Source organism: Crocuta crocuta, unplaced genomic scaffold (genome assembly GCF_008692635.1).
Source record: "Crocuta crocuta isolate KB4526 unplaced genomic scaffold, BGI_CrCroc_1.0 scaffold369, whole genome shotgun sequence".
In the NCBI taxonomy this organism is placed as follows: domain Eukaryota; kingdom Metazoa; phylum Chordata; class Mammalia; order Carnivora; family Hyaenidae; genus Crocuta; species Crocuta crocuta.
In genome coordinates this window covers 1,505,746-1,519,998 of record NW_027529441.1, presented here as the reverse complement: position 1 = coordinate 1,519,998, position 14,253 = coordinate 1,505,746, and positions in this window count along the sequence as shown.

Genomic DNA, 14,253 nt, shown 5'->3' with positions numbered 1-14,253 from the left:
TTAGAACCTGTAGTCTGCTTCAGATTCTGTGTCTCCCTCTCTCTCTGCCCGCCCCCCCCCCCCCACTCTCTGCTCTCTCTTTCTCAAAAATAAATAAACATTTTTAAAAATTAAAAAATTAAGAAAAACAAAGTAATCTGAGATAGAGTCTAATACCTGTTATTCTCACCAATAAAGGGCTTATTAGCATGTGTGGCATCTAAATATAATGATTTGGATGAATCTATCACATGAAATTGCTGACAGGAATATGTTCCATGAATTAATATTTAGTGTAATTTCCTGCAGGTTGGTGGTAAGAAAACCTATTTATATGTTATAAATCTTATAAAATATTTTTGGAAATCTTTTATCTTTTTAAAGAAATTGTTCAACATAATTTTAGCTATTAATATACAAACACTGAATTAGAGTCCATGTCTAACCAGAGTTAACTGGAGGTCTAAAAAGTAGGCCTTTAAAAATACTCTGATAATATAGCTTTATGAGATGAAAAACTGTAATTTAAACTAGCTGCCACCCATCTTCCTTGAAAACTTTTATTTATTTTTTTAAATTTTTAAATGTTTTATTTTTATTTCTGAGAGAGAGAGCATGAGCAGGGTGGGGGCGTCAGAGAAAGAGGGAGACACAGAATCCGAAATAGGCTCCAGGCTCTGAGCTGTCAGCACAGAGCCTGACGTGGGGCTCAAACCCACAAACCACGAGATCATGACTTGAGCTGAAGTCAGATGCTCAACCAACTGAGCCACCCAGGCGCCCCCACCTTGAAAACTTTTAAAGAATATCGCATCTATCAAAGGAATTGTGAGAAACCAAAATAATTAAAAGTCAATACCCCCCACCATGAAGATACTTGGAATCGAATAAAGGAAATAAGATGCAAGTAGAACCCTAGAGCAGGTGTATCAGAAAGGATTTCCACATCAGTGAGCCTGTCAGTCAACACCCTTTGACCTGTTGTATCAGTCAAGTGCTGGGTACAGAGTGCTGGGTAAACGAGGCAGATGGCTATATACCCACAAGTGGGATTGCTAGATCACATATTGGTCCTATATTTAATTTTTTAAGGAACCGCCATACTGTTTTTCATAGTTCCTGTACCAATTTACATCCCCAGCCATACTGTGCAAGGCTTCTCTTTTTCCCATAGTTTCATCAAACTTATTATCTGTTGTATTTGTTTATTTGATCTTCCTTCCTTTCTTTCTTTCTTTCTTTCTTTCTTTCTTTCTTTCTTTCTTTCTTTCTTTCTTTCTTTCTTTCGAGAGACAGACAGAGAGGGAGAGTGCACACCCTCACACAAGCAGGGAAAGGACAGAGAGAGGGTGAAAAAGAGAATCCCACGCAAGCTATGCACTCTCAGGACAGAGCCCCCATGCAGGGCTTGATCTCATGAACCAGGAGATCATGACCTGAACTGAAACCTAGAATTGCATGCAGGTGCCCCTGTTATCTGTTGGCTTTTTGATAGAAGTCACCATAACAGTGTGAGGTGCTATCTCACTGTGGTTTTGCTTGCCTGTCATTTCCTGATGATGAGCTATGTTGAGCACCTTTTCATATACCAGTTGGCTCTTTGTATATATTCTTCAGGAGAAAATGCCACTTATATCCTTAGTAAAACTCTAGTTACTATTTAGAGAATTTGAATGAGTAAATGAAACAATGAGTCAGCCAAGAAAGCCAAAGCCACTATGGTTGATTTATCTAAAATATTGATAATGGAAAAGAACAAATTATTGCAGCCATTTTTCTTTTCTTGGTCATCTACAGCCTCATTTGGACTTAGTTTTACAGAAAATTCTAGGTGAAAGACTACAATATGCATAAGTAATCTGTAGAAATCCATCATTTCAGGAACATAAAACTGCAATCAAAGTATGTCCTATCTTTGAAGAATCAGAGGATGTATTCCATAACCTGAAGCCTGTATCTCCAGCTCCCTTTCATCCATTTTGCCCAGCTTCCAACCCCCTTCATTCTGGCAACCATCAGCTTGTCCTCCGTATATACAGGTCTCATTCTGCTTTTTGATTGTTTACTTATTCATTTGTTTTGTTTTTAAGTTCCAGGTATGAGTGAAATCGTATGCTATTTGTCTTTATCAGTCTGGATTTATTTCACTTCACATAGTATCCTGTGGGTCCATCTGTGTTGTCACAAATTGGAAGATTTCATCCTTTTTTGAGGTGGCATAAGATTCGTGTGTGTGTGTGTGTGTGCGCGTGTGTGTGTGTGTGTGTACCACATCTTCCTTATCCTGCATTCATTTATTCAGTCAGTTATTCAGTCATTCAGTTATTGAGAACCCTTGCATCCCAATGACTGTTCTATTCATCTATCAGTGGACACTTAGGTTACTCCCATATCTTGGCTATTGTAAATAATGCTGCAATAAACATAGGGTGCATATATCTTTCCAAATTAATGTTTTCATTTTCTTTGGATACTTACCTAGTAGCGGTGTTTCTGAATCATACAGTGTTTCTATTTTTAATTTTTGAGGACCTGCTGTACTGTGTTCCATAGTGGTTGTACCAATTTACATTTCCATCTTAAACATATCAAAATGACTAAAGTCAAAAAGACAAGAAACAACAAGTGTTGACAAGGTTGTGGAGAAAAAGGAACCCTCAAGAACTACACTAGTTTTAATCTAATACATTGGGAAGTCACTTCCTCTGCCAAAGGACCTTCCTCTCATTCTTTAAGAAAGAAGGAGACACTGGTTTTAAATTACCAGATTCCTGAGTCATTGTCAGTAGCCATAGATGTAGCCAGAATATCCTACCTCACACTCCAGAAAATAATTTGAAAGAAAAAGCCATCGTTGTTGAAAATTCCAAGAACTTTCACAGTAAAATCCATCAGCTCGTAACAAGAATAACAGCAGCGAAGTGGTGTAGAGTGGGGTACGTAGATCTATGGGGACAGAGAATAAGTCAACAAAAACTGATGGTGTCTGCTTGCTCCGGTCCCTTTCCCTGCCTTCATTGTAGTTCAACAGTCCAGCCCAATTGTTTGCCTCTGTGGCTCTTTATCTACACATAAACTCTATATTTGATGTTTGCTCATTTTTAATGTATGCTCATTCTTTAATATGCATATATATACATAAATGTCTGTTTAATTTTATTAAATAAATTTAATTTATTATTTAACACATTTTATTATAATTCTATTATAAATTTATTTAATATTATTAAAATAAATATATATATTTACTTAATATATATAATAAAATATATTTACTTATTTGAGAGCTAGCAGGGGAGAGTGACAGAGGGAGAGCAGGAGAATCTCAAGCAGGCTCTGCACTGAGCGTGGACATTGAGCTAGATCCCATGATCCTGGACTCATGAGCTGAGACAAAATCAAGAGTAGGACGCTCAACTGACTGAACCACCACGTGCCCTGTGTCTGCTCACTCTTTCCTGGACACCACCACGCCCACTCTGCTGAAGCGCTAGGTGAGTGGCCACTGATGCCATGCTAATCATCCAACTCAGTACTTTCTTCTCCTTCCCTAAACTTACCTGCTCTTTCTGAACTGCATGCCATGGGGCCATTTTATTACTTTCAACTTAAAACTCTCTTGAACTTTGAACTTTCTGCGAGAATGTTTATCTAATGCTGCACTACCATGGATTTCCTTCCATCCATCCCACCATAGGCCCCATTTCCTTGTATCCAGTCCTCAGATGTGGGCATCCATCTTGGAAGAGCACCAAGCCCTTATTTATGCTCCATAACCCCTCCAAGGATGTGTGCATCTACTTTCATATTTTTCACTATCAATTTTGCAGATAATTTTAAAATATGAATTTGAAATTGTAACTCTTCTTCTAAGAAAGTCCTGAATGGCAACTAATCCCAAGCCTCCCTTACTGTACAAATCAACCGTCAATATTTCCAGTGTAGCTTGTTAAAATTTGACCTCATGGTTATATCTCCTTGCTACTTTTAAAATAAACCATTATTTCAATAACCATGACTCAACATCTTGGTATTGGTTTGATTTTTATCTTTCTCTTAACCGTTATGACCAATAAGATTAGCCTGTACCTCTAGAATGTTCCACATTGCTGCTGTTTCTTTCCACTTCTACATTCCTATTCTACTGTCTTGTGAGGCCTTTGTGACCTCCTGTGAGGTAATATTGCAACAAATTTCCTGTGTCTAATTTCTTTTCACATAAACCTAGTCTCTGCATAGGATAAAACAATTGGATTGATAAAACAGAATTGAATAATAAAACAGAGTTGCCTTCTTCTAAACAGTTCAGATAATATCATTTCTCCCCTTAAAGACATTCAGTGGTTTGCTGATGAGAATAACAATGGTAAATATTTATTGACAACTATGTGCTGGGACATAGGATTCCTACTTTACCTCCGAAGCCCAAAAACTGGGGCCCAAACTGGACCTGCATTCATTTATTCAGTCAGCTATTCAGTCATTCAATTATTGAGAACTCCTGAATGTCAATGACTGCTCTGTGTTTTGTTCAACTGATGTATATTGATTGCCCATATTTCTCCTTCTTTTTTTAACCTGAACAAGCTTCAAGACTGTAAAATAGAGAGGTTAAAAGACAACTTGTTACTCCATTTTTTTTTAATCTTGTAAGGCACATCCTGACCTCAACAGGACAACAGCATACTGAAGGAAACCTACAGACATTTCCTGGGGTTAGGGTTGCTACTTTGCTGCAGTTCATCACTTCCTTTGAAATTGACCACTATTGTGATTAGAATTTTTCAGTGAGCTTGCACTACTTTCTATCTTAAAGTTCAAAAGGTGATGAAATAGTTCATGAACACTGGTCTCCATTAAAAGTAAAAAAATATTCTGAGAGGGCTCTATGTTTAAAAATAAAATACAAAAGATCACGTATCCTTGTGAAAGAAGACTATTTCAACACATTGAATACACTAAGTGTGTCTGTGTGAAAACATAACAAATGCAACCCGGTAGTGCAATTGCTGGATCCTAGGGTAGTTCTATTTTTAACTTTTTGAGGAAATGTCATACTGTTTTCCAGAGTCACTGCACCATTTTGAATTCCCACCAACAATGCAGGAGGGTTCCTCTTTCCCCACATTCTCTCTAATACCTGGTATTTCCTGTGTTGTTAATTGTAGCCATTCTGACAAGTGTGAGGCAACATCTCGTCATGGTTTTGATTTGTATTTCCCACGATAAGTGATTTTGAGCATCTTTTCATGTGTGTATGCAAAAGATACAAAAATACAGATTTGAAGAGGTACATGTACCCCAATATTTAGAGCAGCACTATCAACAATAGCCAAACTATGGAGAGAGCCTAAATGTCCATCAATTGATGAATGGCTAAAGATGTGGTATATAAATACTATGGAGTATTACTCAGCCATGATAAAGAATGAAATATTACCATTTGCAATGATATAGATGGAGCTAGAATGTATTATGCTAAGCAAAATAAGTCAGTCAGAGAAAGAAAAATACCATATGATTCCACTCATATGTGGAATTTGAGAAACAAAACAGATAAATATATGGGAGGCGGGATAAAAGAGAAAGAGGGAAACAAACCATAAGAAATCCTTAAAGACAGAGAACAAATTGAAAGTTGATGGAAGCCGGTAAGTGGGAGATGGGCTAGATGGGGGATGGGTATGAATAGGAGGGCACCTATTGTGATGAGCACTGGTTGTTGCATGTAAGTGATGAATCACTGAATTCGACTCCTGAAACCAATATTCAGTGTATGGTAACTAACTAGAATTTAAATAAAAATTTGAAAAGAAAAGAAAACAAAACAAAACAAAACAAAAAAACAAATACAAGAGTAAGATAGTGTTTGAAATGCAAATGTCCTGAATCCTTTCATATGGCTCTCTCATACTCATTTACATAAAGTGCTGGGCTCTTACTGCTGTATGCCTACAGAGTCTGGTCTTTGCATGAAGTATCTTACCTAATTCTCACAACTCTTTGTGGTAGGTACCCCAAATCAGAGAAAATCAATAACATGCCCAAGGACACATGCCCAAGGACACATGCCTAGTAACTTTTGAAGCCAGGACTTAGGTCTGTCTGCTTTTCATTCAGCACTGTTCTTTCACAGAGTCTTCCATATGGTCCCAAGCTGCTTTTGCAGATTCATGTCTTAACACACTCCAAGTTGTTCATTAATGTCCTATTAGCAACATTATATGCCTTTGTTTTTGTTTGGGATATTGCTCTGTTTTTATATGTTGAAATGCTGGACTTTTAGCCTATTCACACTTTCACCCTCTCTGAGGAGTCCCTCTGCTTGATAAGATGGTACCTACCATTTTTCTCTGGTATCATGACCACTGATGCATGTTTATTTCCTACCGTTTGAGTTTCATCTTCATTAAAAATCAAATACAACATCCGGCCCAGTTATTTATTTTTATTTTATTTATTTTTAATTTTTTAATGTTTATTTCAGAGAGAGAGAAAGGGAGAGAGAGGGAGTGGGTGGGGGAAGGGGACACAGAGAGAGAGGAAGACACAGAATCTGAAGCAGGCTCCAGGCCCTAAGCTGTCAGCACAGAGCCTGATGCGGGGCTCGAACTCCCGAACCTGTGAGATAATGACCTGAGCCGAAGTCAGATCTTAATCGACTGAGTCACCCATGTGCCCCATTTTTTCTCTTTTTTTTTCTGGCCCAGTTTTTTAATCATATACTAGATATTCCATTAATATTTATAGCATTGTACTTATAATTAAAAAGCCTTCCCAGTCAAACAATGTTTTAAACACTGATCTCTACAATATTACCCTCCTTCCCAACTTCATAATTCTTAACAAGTATGAAAATACTCTGACATAGTAATCATCTTCCTTGCCACCTTCTACTTCTTTAAAAGATAGTGGATGATGTTCTGGTGAGGCTGGGATTGACATCACATAGGAGTACCTATTTAGTTTGTAACAGACGTTCCCTAAAATGTGAAGTATTGCATAAGGAAATAAATATTAAAACTTCATGTGTAAGCATCACTAGTTCAGCATTGATAATGGGGTCAAAAAGGACCTAGGCCTTTATCCAATTCTCCCACCCTTTCACTAAAGGAATAGGGATATGGTACACTCACTGCGATAGCTTTCTGAAAAGCTCAACAATTGGCTTTCCCTTATGAAAACCATGTTGCTAAGCAACACTTGTGCATTGGTATATTTCTTTCCAAAACCTTCTATCATGGGAACAGTCCGGGATTTTTTTCACTTGTAATTATCACAGCCTCTTGAGAAATAAACCACAATCCAGCCACTAAGCTTTGCTTTGTAGTTTGCATTGAATTTAACAGGAGATGAGCGTTCCACCTGACCTCCAAAAACAGAGGTCATGGCCAGCAGAGACATTTCCAGAGTGCAAATGGAGTATGATTGATGACATGCCTCAGAAACTACGTCAGTTACTGCTCTCCATTATGTTCCCTAATTCTGATCTGTGTGAGGTACTTGTCTTACAAAGGCTGTGCTCTGCATGGCACACAGGAAATCATGTTTTCTGGTATTGAGGTATAACCTCTGTTTCCTTCAGGTTCAAGTGTTAAAAAACATCAACTGGCTGACAAAGTTTTCCCTCTAGAATATTGGTGTCCAACACACTAACACTGAAAATTTTCTTCAAGAAAGTATAAGTTTTTGTATTCACTTTTATATTTGCCATGTGTCCTGAAATTGTAATAAACTATATATATATTATAACATATAGAAACCATACATAATAATTATATACAATGTATATAAGTTTGTATATATATAGCTTATGTAGATAAACTCTATATATTTCAATAAATTGTATATATATACATAGAGTTTGAAACTCTACACTTTTTAAAAACTACAAAGAAAGGACTTTTGCTAATGAATAATTTTTATTTAAGAGCCATTAAGCAACATTCTAGGGCATTTTTCTTACCCTAATCTGGCATAGATTTTTAACGAGAATTGTTCTAAGTAAAGTCCAAAAGATTCTCCTGAAGCTGGCATTGAAGTACAACCACCCAAAGGAGAAGTTATGGAAAACTAGGTCATGTTCATCTTAATTTGCACCAGTTTCTACCTCAACAGAAATGTCAGGCTTCATAGAACAAAGAATTCGGACTTAGAAATAAAGAATTGAAAGTTCGAAAAGTTTTGTTCCAGTCTTAAAATGACTCTACCTTGGCCTATAAATGATACTTAAAGTAGAAACTCCCAGCCTGCATCAGGTCTTTGGGCTCCATAGTAGTATCAGAAAAGGCAAGGGGACGTCTTAAAAAATATCAATATAATCAGTGAGATGAGGAGGGACGTAAAGAGTGAATGAAAGATCTCGGAAAACTATTTAGAAATCTCAAAGCTGGCAAGTAAATAAATAAATTAAATAAATACAACAAAAAAGAGGGAACAATTGTAATACGCCCCCTGGTGTACAAAGGCACCACTGCAGTTATTTTGTCTTCCTCAACTGAAAAGGACGCTACAAACGTCCTATCAAGGATTTCTACAGAATCTTGAATTGTAAGAAAATCATACAGATTCTACATGCAGGTTCGTGATTTTTAAAATTTTTAAATGTTTTCTTTATAACCCTATCTAATGAGCATGTCATTTACATTACCTCTGCTGTTCAAATCATCTGCTGCCTAGTAATGTCCAATCAGCTTTATTTAGCATAGAGAAGTTAGACTTCAGTGTTAATCAATATTTTAAAATAGGAAAATGTTCTGTGAAGAGAGATTCCCTCCTTTTTCAGAACTTTCCATCCTTCTGGGTTATCCTTTTAAATTTCCTCCTTCCAAACCCCTAGCCTATCTCCCATGAAATGTCTTGTTTTCCTGGAGCACTTTTGCAAAATGCTTATCTTTCCTAAAAGGTATCAGAAAGGGTTTAAGATATCATACATTCCATGGTGAAAGGGGGAAGGACAAGAGGAGAATGAGGAAAGATTGGCATCGACTACTCTTCCTTCACCATGTCCTATTAGACTGAGTCCCATTTTTGTGGTCTTAGCCTAGAGAATTGTCTTCTATTAAAGTAATCTTTCTGTCCATTCTCTATTTAGGTTTATTCAAAATCCCTATACAAAGTATTACTGATATCTACTCCAATTTATGTAAAATTTGGGATGGTAAAACAGAATGCCATGGAGAGAAGTTTATAGTTGGCTTCTGGTAGAGTCTCTTTGATTTTACCTAGATTCGTTCCAATCAAAAACTTGTGATCTTAAGCAAGACCCATTTTTTTTCTCTTTATTTTTATTCTGGTTTCTAAAACTCTATTACATTTTACTAGTTTATGATCAATCTAAATTGACCAATGATGACTAAAATCCATCTACTATCTCTCATAGTTGTCCACACTGAAAGTTTATTTCAATATCACTGCCCACCTGTGCTCTCTAATGATAGCAGGGTGTAGTTAAAAGAACAAACATGGGGTTTTGGATCCAAATTCAAATCCTAGATTTATCACGTACTAGCTGTGTAGTCTTGAGTAAGTCACTTAAACTCGCTGATTCAATGTCTTTATCCTTGCATTTGAGGATTATAATGTTTCCAGAGTTTATGTAAGGTATTCAAAGTTCCTGGTTTAAATTAGGTAATGAATAAGCTACCTTCTTAGTATCTTTAATGTTAGCTAATCTCATTCCTCTTCTCTGCAACCACACTTTTCTCATTAATTTTCTTATATAAGGTCAGTGCTTTCTAAAGCCACCCATGCAAACTTTAATGCATTTCTTTAGAAATAGAAGTAACAATATTTGCACTCCCATGTTCACTGAGCATTATTCACAATAGCCAAAACACACAGACAAACTACATGTTCATCAACAGACAAATGGATTTACAATGTGGTACACACAGGCAATGGAACATTATTCAGCCTTAGAGAGGAAGTACTGTCATTTGTGACAACATGAATGAACCTGGAAGACATTATGCTAAGTGAAATCAACCAGATACAGGAGGAAAATACCACTTGATACACTTATGTGAAGACTCTAGCACAGTAAATATCAGAGAAGCAAAGAGAGAATGGTCATTGCCAGGGATTATAGAAAGCGGGGAATGAGGAGGTATTATTCAAAGGGTACAAAGTTGTGGCTTTGCACTGTGATAATCCCTGAGACCTACTATATGTCATAATGCCTATAGATCACAATGCTGTACTGTCCCACTTAAAAATTTGCTAACAACAGGGTAGATCCTATGCTAAGTGCTTTCATGACCATCATCATCATCATTATCATCATCATCTTCATCATTAAGAGGATAAGAGGAAGGTTTTGGAGGTTGTGGATATGTTGACAGAATAGATTGGGGTGCGGTTTCATAGATATGTTACCTCCAAACTTATCTAATTGTATACACCATATATATAAAGCTTTCTGTATGTCAGTCATACCTCAGTAGAGTACGTTTTGAAAAAAAGAAAAAGAAAGAAGTAACAAAGGAGGGAAGAATTGCACAAAGTAAGGACAGACAGATATATATAACATTCTTCTTAGGTCTAGAAATGTACGCAAATTTTCAAGTGTCAGTCATGGTACCTAGCAGTTTCAGAAGAACATCACTTGTATAAGCAGTTTATTAAAGTTACCAGAAGCCGGTTTTTAATCACTAGATGAAAGATAAATGTAGTGATTAATTCCTGGGGAGCAATCAAATATATACGAGAAAACAAGACACTCCTTCCGACTATGATATGATTCCCAACCTTTGTATAACAAAACTAAAAGGAATTTAGCAAAACATTTCTGTCTTCTCCGCACTTCCCATTTTGATTTCTGAAGATCCATTTCTCTTCCTTCAGAAGCTCTAAAAAAAGACATAGAAGGGGTTATATCTAAAATTTCAGTGACACTAGCTGATGAACACTCAAGCTGAAACAATCAACTTTAGTACTTTATCAACTCATGTAAAAAGTACTTTATTTTTTTTCCTGCTTAGCTTAGAGTCTCAAAAAAATTGCAGCCATCCAAAATACTTCTAATATTGATTCAGGTGAAGATTAATACAAATTTCCCAGTTAAGTAGTCTGCAAGAGATGGCCCTCACATAAAGGGAGTTCAAAATCAAATATAAACATACTTATGTATGCATTCAAATGCAAACACATAATTGATATTTACCAAAAGAGACAGTTATTTTTGATACTTGTAGTTTCTAATCTGTCAAGAAATATATTAGTTGATTCTGTGTATTTTTACATTGCTTTAATTTAGAGATATACTGTAGGAAGAATTTAAGGAGGCAAATATGTTGGAAAATAATTCTTTTTTGTCTGTTTCAGTAAAGAAAATGCTTAATGGAAATGATTAGGAGAAAAAAGGAAATTTGGACCAAGGTGATATGATAAAGTGATATAAAAAAGGTATAATGAAGAAAGGAATCAGACAAATAAAAGAAAGTAGATGAGCTCAAAGCATTTTGCCAGCTGTTGCCTTGTGGTGAAGGGGATAAAACCTGGTGAGTTTTATAAGCAAGGGGGCCTTCTGGCTTCCCCTTCCTTCTCTACATTTATGATGAGGATGAAATGTTTAGTGTAGAACTGCATGTTTAAGTGGTGGATTTCCAGCTTTATTGAGGTGTAATGAACAAATAAACATTGCCTATGTTTAAGGTGTACATCATGATGTTTAGTGTATACATACATTGTAGAATGAATACCATGACCAAGTTAACCAATGCATCCATCGCCTCACACAGTTACCTTCTTTCTCTGTGGTGTTAACACTTGAGATTTACTCTGTTAGCAAATTTTAAGTATACAATCAAGACATTAATATTAACTATAGCCACCATGCTGTACATTAGGACTCCAGAACTTTCATCTTTTAATGGAAAGGTTGTACTTTTTACAAATTTTTAATGTTTATTTATATTTGAGAGACAGAGAGACAGAGTGCAAGCAGGGGAGGGGCAGAGAAAGAGGGAGACACAGAATCTGAAGCAGATTCTAGGGCTCTGAGCTGTCAGCGCAGAGCCCGACATGGGGCTCAAACCCACAAACTGTGAGATCACTACCTGAGCTGAAGTCTGATACTTAGCCAACTGAGCCACCCAGACACCCCTAGTTTGTACTTTTTGACCAACATTTCCCCATTTCCCCCACTCCCAACCCCTGGTAATAACCACTCTTTTATTCTGTGTTACTATAATTTTGGTGTCTTCAGATTCCACATATGAGTGAGATCATGTATCATTTTTCTTTCTTTCTTTCTTTCTTTCTTTCTTTCTTTCTTTCTTTCTTTCTTTCTTTCTTTCTTTCTTTCTTTTTGTAGCATTTGTCTTTCTGTGTCTGGCTTATTTTACTTAGCATAATTTCCTCAGGTTCATCCATATTGTTGCAAATTATTCAGCTTTAAATGGTGGATTTCTTATTAAATCCAAATAAATTGGTCTCAGGTGATTAAAGTTGAAGCCAGCCAGACTAAGCACTGAGCACTATAACTCCAAACTCATCAACATGCATATGTTCACTTGTTTTATTTTTAGCAATAAACATCAATTTATGAAGCGAAAGAAAGTGTCTTGAAAATAAAACTCAGTTAACCCACGTCACTTCAAGTCATGAATTTAAATACTCACTAGATTCTTCAGTCAACACTGAAGAGCAGGTTTTTGTTTTTTGTTTTTTGTTTTTTTTTTTACAGCTTTGTGAAAACTTTAGGTAAAGCTGAAAACATACTTGTCTTGAAAGTTGCCTCATTTTCCTTTAAGACCTTAAAGGCTACCTAATAGAAAATCGGACAACCAATTGAAACAATCAATACATCAGGAAATTCTGTTAAAATAAAATAACAAAGGACCAAATCATATATATTATGTAGGAGTAATAAGAATTCTTACCCAGTTGCCATGAACCAAAATGATATATATATATATGTATTTTAAAGGTATTTGTCTTTATTTTCTAGATAAAATTTTAGTATTCAAAAGAAACTCTGCTCAGTAGCAATAGTAAAATCAAGAATCACAGAATGGCAAAATACCTTGGTCATGAAAGTAGTATAACACATGTATTTAGAGATGAGGAGGATGAGGTGGGGTGAGCTGTGGAAGTAGTATGCAAGTGTCAGCATGATGGATAAATGATGTGTGATGCTTGTATTGTGCCATTCTTTGGAATAAAAACTAAAATATTTAACCCCAGAGATAAAGTCACACTTAGAGTTACTGTGGACTATTTATTACTGTTTCTAAATGGAAAGAAGAGATGTGTTTCTCTTAAGAGTTAAAAGTTATTATATCAGCTACATCATTTGAATTGACTTTAAAAAACACTTGTATCTACCTGCTCATTTTAATCAGGTATCTATGGGAACAACACTTATTATCTCTAAAAATAAGAAATCATTGCTCATTTAGAAGACCCAATCAACACTGAAGCATGATACTCAGAAGTCACTGTTTTTTTTTTTTTATGACAATAATGAGTAGATTCAAATTGAAAATACAAAGAGAAAAATAATGCCTCACACAGTCATTGTGAAAGATAAAAACTAGGTATCTGGGGTCAAGGTCAGCAAACGTTACAAAGTTACTGCACAAATGCAACCACAAAGTCAAATGAGCTGTGGGTAAAGCCAACTTTCTAAATTGAAGAATTGGTACAATAAAAATGGATCAAGTAGGCTGTATGCAATGCCATATGTTCTTCTCTTAAATTTTCTTTGAGATTAGGATGTCATATCTTACAGGTATTTTGTCATATAGGCCATTTTTTTCTCCCAGAGACTAAATATGTAATGCATAGAAAATATAAAAGATAAATAAATAAATAAATAGATAGATAGATAACACTGTTGTTCTACATGTTGCAAAACCAGCTTATTTGATTGTTTTCTTGGACTGGTATGTTTTAAATGGTATAGACTTTGTTTTCCAAACGTCATGCTTTAAAGATCCTTGTCTACAAATGATCAAAATAAGTCCCAGTGATGAGACATAGGTGGTATTAACTCAATGAATACAGAATGCTAGCATCAGGTTAATGAGTGTTGAATTGATTACTGATAACATATCCCCAACATGACAAGACAGAGACCAGAATATTATTTTCACTCTGTATTCCAAAGTCTTCATCTCCACCATCAAAATGAGAGTGGTGACCAAAACTATGAGATCACAATACCCATTGCAAAATTTCTGGATTGTCATTGGTCTCAGTTTACTCTCTATTACAGGAATGAATTCAGTTGGATAGTAAAAGCCGAGTTACTTGTCATTCTCTGCACAG